Below are 5,480 nucleotides of genomic sequence, written 5' to 3'. Positions count from 1 at the left end.
TTTTGATTCTCTAATAAAAAACAGTTTAGCTATCAATTAGGACTTTTGCACTTTATGCGATTTAGTCCATTTTCGCAATTAGGCTCACAAACGTTAAAATTAGCTCACCAAAATTTTTCATGCACTAATATAAACATGCTATGAGTCTATATTAATAATAAAATAATTTCTCTGACTTCAAATTTGTGGTCCCGAGACCACTATTTCGACTAGCCCCAAAATCGGGATGTTACATGCTTTGAATGGCAAACCCCAAAGCTTGGTAGGCTCTATTTCCTGCCATGCTCATAGTTTGATGGTCTTCATATTTTTATTTTATGATATTGAGGTTCCTTTCATGAACTTATATTTTGTACATGAGTGAATCCTTGGCATTTGCAAATAGGTAACGATAGTTGCAACAAATTGCTCGAAGAAACTTTTTGCGACAGTTATTGAAATCGGACAAGTTCAGTACTCCTATCTAAAATAAGGGAGTGAACCATGGTAAAAACCGGTTGAGCCAGTTGACTGAAGTTTTTTACTTTTAAAAATTTTAAAAATTTTAAAATAATTTATTTAAATAAAATCGGATCAGTAATCTGATCAATCGAACCAATAGTCAGACGAAAATTGATAACCTAATTGGTTCAACCACTAGTTCATTTTTAAAAACCACTATTGAAACTAGGGGTGATATTGGTTTGGTTTGGTTAGATTTTTTAGATTTTTAAACCTTCCATAATTCGGTTTGGTTTTTAGTTTTTTCATATATATTTTTTTGTTTTCAATATTTGGACTTATATAATAAAAGCGGGCTTTGCTTTATGACTTTTATATATTATTTGATAAAAATTCAAAGTCTTTTTTATAAATAATTTTAAAAATCAATAATTATTTAACAATTTTTAAATTATTTTCACTATTTTAAATTAAAAGAATATTTAGAGAATCGCCCCTCTTGTAATTAGCATTTTTTCTTTTTCAAATATTTTTCAATTTTTGGCAGGATAAATTTGGGGTTTTCCTTAATATCGCCCAAAGATTTAGGGCTGAAATTTTTTAATTTTTTTCATTTCTTGATCCGGTCCCGATCTTATTCGAGGTAGGGTTTCCTTTTTTCGTTTGTTGTTGTTAGTGGTGAATCAACAAATGTCTCGGTGTTTTTCGTATCTTCCACAGGGGTACGTAAAGAACAAAATCTATGATGAGGCACTAATTGAATCGATTAAGATTAAGAGAGAAGAAGAGAAGGCCAAGAAGGAAAGGAAGAAAGAAAAGAAGGAGAAGAAAGAGAAAAAATGAGAGAAGAAAGAAAGAGATAAGTTCCGGGACAGTTGTAACGCCCGATTTTTGGGCCTGGAAGTATTGGGCCTTGAGTCTGGGTTCGGGTGGAAAATAGCCCGAATAATTTGGATTTATTATTATTATTTCATATGTTTAGTTTAGTAATTAAATAAATTACGAAGGGTTTATGATGTGGGAAAAAAGGCCCAAGAGTAAATTTAATTCTTGAATTTTAATTTTGGGAGAGAGGGTTCTGGCGATATGGGCTTTTAAAGTTGAGGTGGTAAAATAGGACACAAAAAGATCTGTGGTAAAGTGGCATGTAGCGCCACCTAGGTGTTTGGGGAGTGACGTGTGGATGTTTAGGGGGAGCCAGAGTTCAAGTCACAAGGTAAGCGTATTGTTACTTTTTTCTTTTTGTGCATGTGCCGGACATGTGATAGAGCTTAAGTGAAAATTCGGTTAGGGCTTTAGGAAGGTTGGGCCGTGGGTCTAAATGGCCATTAGGGCAAGCTTTATTTTCTTTTTGTTTTGCCGAATTAGGGTTAGCCACCTAGAGCCTTCCCTTCCCTTTCATTCTATTCTCTTCTCAGTATCTCAAAAAGCCGAAAAACGCAAAGTTAGATCTCCTGAGTGCCGAATTCTTCCTTCTCTTCTCCTCTCTTCTTTTATTTTCTTTTCCCCTTATTTTCTTGTTGGCCGAAACATTCCTACCATTCTACTCATCTCCTCTTTCATTCCCATTCTTTTCTAAACCTCTATAGCTGATTGCCATAAAAGTCGAAATCCCAAAAGTTGTTTCTTGTGCCGATTTCTTCTAGCCAAAATCCTCCTATTTTCTTCATCTCTTTTGGTCGATTTTCACATCCTTTAAACCTCAACCCCTGTCGACAATACCACTACAAAAACCACCATACCAAATCATCTTCCTCTTTACAATTCCAAAAGCCGAAAATACCATAGTTTTTAGGAACATATAGCCGAATCTTTAGATCTCTAAGATTCAATTTCTACAAGTGTTTGAGGGCTGGATCTACATCAGATCTGAGTAGAAACTGAAGTGGAATCGTTTTGGTTGAAAGAACCTGTGGTAAGTATTCAAATCTATTCTTTATTTCGAGTTTTAGAAAAGTCGAAATCCCTAAAGGCATAGGGAGGCTGTCGAATGGAGCTTAAGGCTCTAAGGGTTGTAACAATTGATTTGTTTTGGTATTAGTGTGATCTAGAGGCTGCTGATCGAAGGCTTGGACAAGTGGAATGACTAGATCGAGATCTAGTCACTAGTTTTAGCAAAGGTAGGATCTCAAGGGCCATATGTATTGATGGCCGATTATGGTAAGTAAGTTTATGATGTTTGCCATTATACTTTGGATCTGATATGTCTAGTGACTGATTGTAGGATATCGTGGGAGATTTCGGTAGCAGTTTTCACAAATCAGGTGTGCAAATGACACCCACTAGTAGACTAGATCGGCAAAAGCCGAAAAATCGAAATCTTAGAAAAGTCGACATTTCGAGAACTTACTGACATCTGAGCTCGTGGATTGTTTGTATTGATAATTTTTGTAACTTCAACGATAGGATTGCAGAGTACGTAATTTCATGCACGTCGGTATATTTGGGCTTAATGGGCTGAAATTGGGTTAAATGGGCCAACGGGCCCAATTCGGTAAAAACATTCGGTAAGTGTTTCTGTTAATATGTTAATAACTATAACGAGCATGAAACCCTAAAAAGATTGATAAAATTACTGAAATACCTCTGTAAGGTAGAATTACCGTAATACCTTAAAGGGGTAAGTTTACGATTACGCCCCTCGATGGTAAATAACTGTTCTTACGCTATAATTTGACTGTCTTTCAGAAGCATGCCTTATTAATTATATATATTCTGCATACATGTCATACTGTATGGGGTTGGGTTTTATTATGGAGGAAGAACCCGTTCTGGTGGCTGTGCCACATATTCTGATATAAGCAGCTTTGCTGCGGAATATAGTTAGTGCCGCAACCGGTGCTAACACTGTAAGTGTAGGGATGGCGTAGGTGATTTATTCCCTACAGGAAGTGTAGGGACGGACGGAGGCAAGTCCAGGGTTGGATGGGGTTATCATGCATTAATCATATGAGACTGTTTTGTTATGGGCCAACTGTATTGAAATGAGCCCAACTGTGTTGATATGGGCAAGGCCCAATATATCTCGACTTGTAATAGGGCTATTGCCAAGATTGATATTGATATGGGCTAGGCCCAGTATACCCTGATACTGTAAAGGGCTATGGCCCAGATTAATATTGATATGGGCTAAGGCCCAGTTAACTCTGATTTCTGAATAGGGCTTAGGCCCAGTAAAGCTTGAACTGATTTGGGCTCTGGTTGGGATACTTTACACATTGAGTTTTCCAAACTCACCCTATTTTTCCCATCTTTGCAGGTGAGCCTTAGATCGGTGGACTTGGAGCTGGAGGGATTCAGAGTGGCCATGTGGACTGTTTAAAATAAGTGTTTATACCTTCACTTTTATTTTAGATTATTTCCTTTATGTTTTAGGGTTTTTAATTTGTAATAAGGCCGCTTTAATTATTTTTAATTGTTTTTAGTATGTTTTGTTAGCTTAGATATGATATTGTTTTAACTGTTTGAAATTAAATAGCTCTAGGGTGCATTTTAAAAAGGTTACTTGATTTTAAAATATCGCGATAACAAAGCAAAGCTTCCGCAACGAAAACGTTTTCAAAATTAATAACTTTTTCAAATGGTTTTAAACGAATTGGTTTTCCCTGAACAATCGCTCAATTAAAGTGTGGCAAAGGTTGTGTGCATGTCTAGGATTGGATCCGTGAAGAGCTGGGTACTTAAGTAGTCTAATTGACTCACCTCCTCTTTTTTGGCATCCTACATGGTGCATAGCTTCCATTCACTTTAATCTTTAACGAAGATATTCTTTAAACACTAAGAAAGACTTTAGATAAAACATGACTTTTCTAGTAACGCTTCAATGTGACACACCGGATTCGGTCGTAATGTCTAGGCCGATTTTAGGGTGTTACAACAGTGGTGAAGCTAAAAGTAAAAATCATGGTAATAAGGAAAGGCATATAGATGAGAGAAGAAAAGAATATTAAAAAGGAGGATACCGTCAAAATAAAAGAGAGAACTAAATGGAATGTTTTAAGAAGAGTACGCTTACTGAAGAACATGGCCAGGCGGTTGGACCACAAAACTATTCTGATAGCACCCTTAATAGCAGTAAAAGATAGAAGTTGAACTCGACTCCCGACAATGGGCAAAATCTTGAAAGCATTATCCAGACCTGATTGTTATCCCAAAGGCATAAAGATCCTAAAGTGCTACCCAGCAAGGAACAGCCTTACTCTACCTCAAGAAACATTGATGAGGTATTTGTTCAACGGGTGCATGAGCATGCTCCTAGGAACCAGAAGAAAAACCTTGTTTGACTTCCGATATTAAACGCTCAGAGATAAATCTCAAGCTCAGCAAAGAAAAAGCTTGCTCCTTTTCTCGCACATCAGAAACTCTTGCTCATAATGCCAATGCGCCAATGTCGTCAAACTTGTGTACCACTTCCCCTCCGAAATTAGCTTTACAATTCAAAAACCTTGTGAAGGATTGGGTTATGCCTACACTGCAAAGCGAGTTAACCAGTTCTGGTGATGATGACTAGCTATTTTAAAAGAAGCAAAACCTCAACACTGAGGTTAAAACCCACAAATACGAAAATTTTAACTCGAACCAAATGAGCTCGGCAACTTGGCCACGTGCTTGCTTCTTGCCTGAGGCCGATATATACGTATTAGCATTCATGGTACCGTTCTGAACTATATTTTGCATAGGAGAAAAAGGCATGCAAAGTGTGAGAAACTAAAAAAAAAGTAGTTGTTAATTTTAGTTCATGGTGCTGAAAGTGTGAAGCTATAACAGCCCGTTTTTAGTGAAATTGAAACAGTGATTTTGGGACTACAAATTCGAGGTTGGAAAAAAAATTATTTTAATATTATTTTATGGTCTACAGTATTATAGAAATATCGTATGAAAATTTCGTTAAGAAACTTTACCGTTTACATGCCTAGCTTGATAAAAAGAACTAAATTGCATAAAGATTAAAAATTGAATTCTAGTAGTTAAAAGTATCAAATAGCTATGGAATTTAAAATTGAAGGTCCTTATATAGAAAATACACCATTTATAGGAGT

At 36.3% G+C, this 5,480-nt stretch overlaps 1 pseudogene; it reads left to right on the top strand.

Moving 5' to 3' along the window:
• The first annotated feature begins 1,131 nt into the window (after positions 1-1,131).
• Positions 1,132-4,951, top strand: LOC128285457 (uncharacterized; annotated as a pseudogene).
• Positions 4,952-5,480: the final 529 nt, after the last annotated feature.

Source organism: Gossypium arboreum, chromosome 12 (genome assembly GCF_025698485.1).
Source record: "Gossypium arboreum isolate Shixiya-1 chromosome 12, ASM2569848v2, whole genome shotgun sequence".
Classification (NCBI taxonomy): domain Eukaryota; kingdom Viridiplantae; phylum Streptophyta; class Magnoliopsida; order Malvales; family Malvaceae; genus Gossypium; species Gossypium arboreum.
This window is presented reverse-complemented; position numbering and strand designations above follow the sequence as displayed.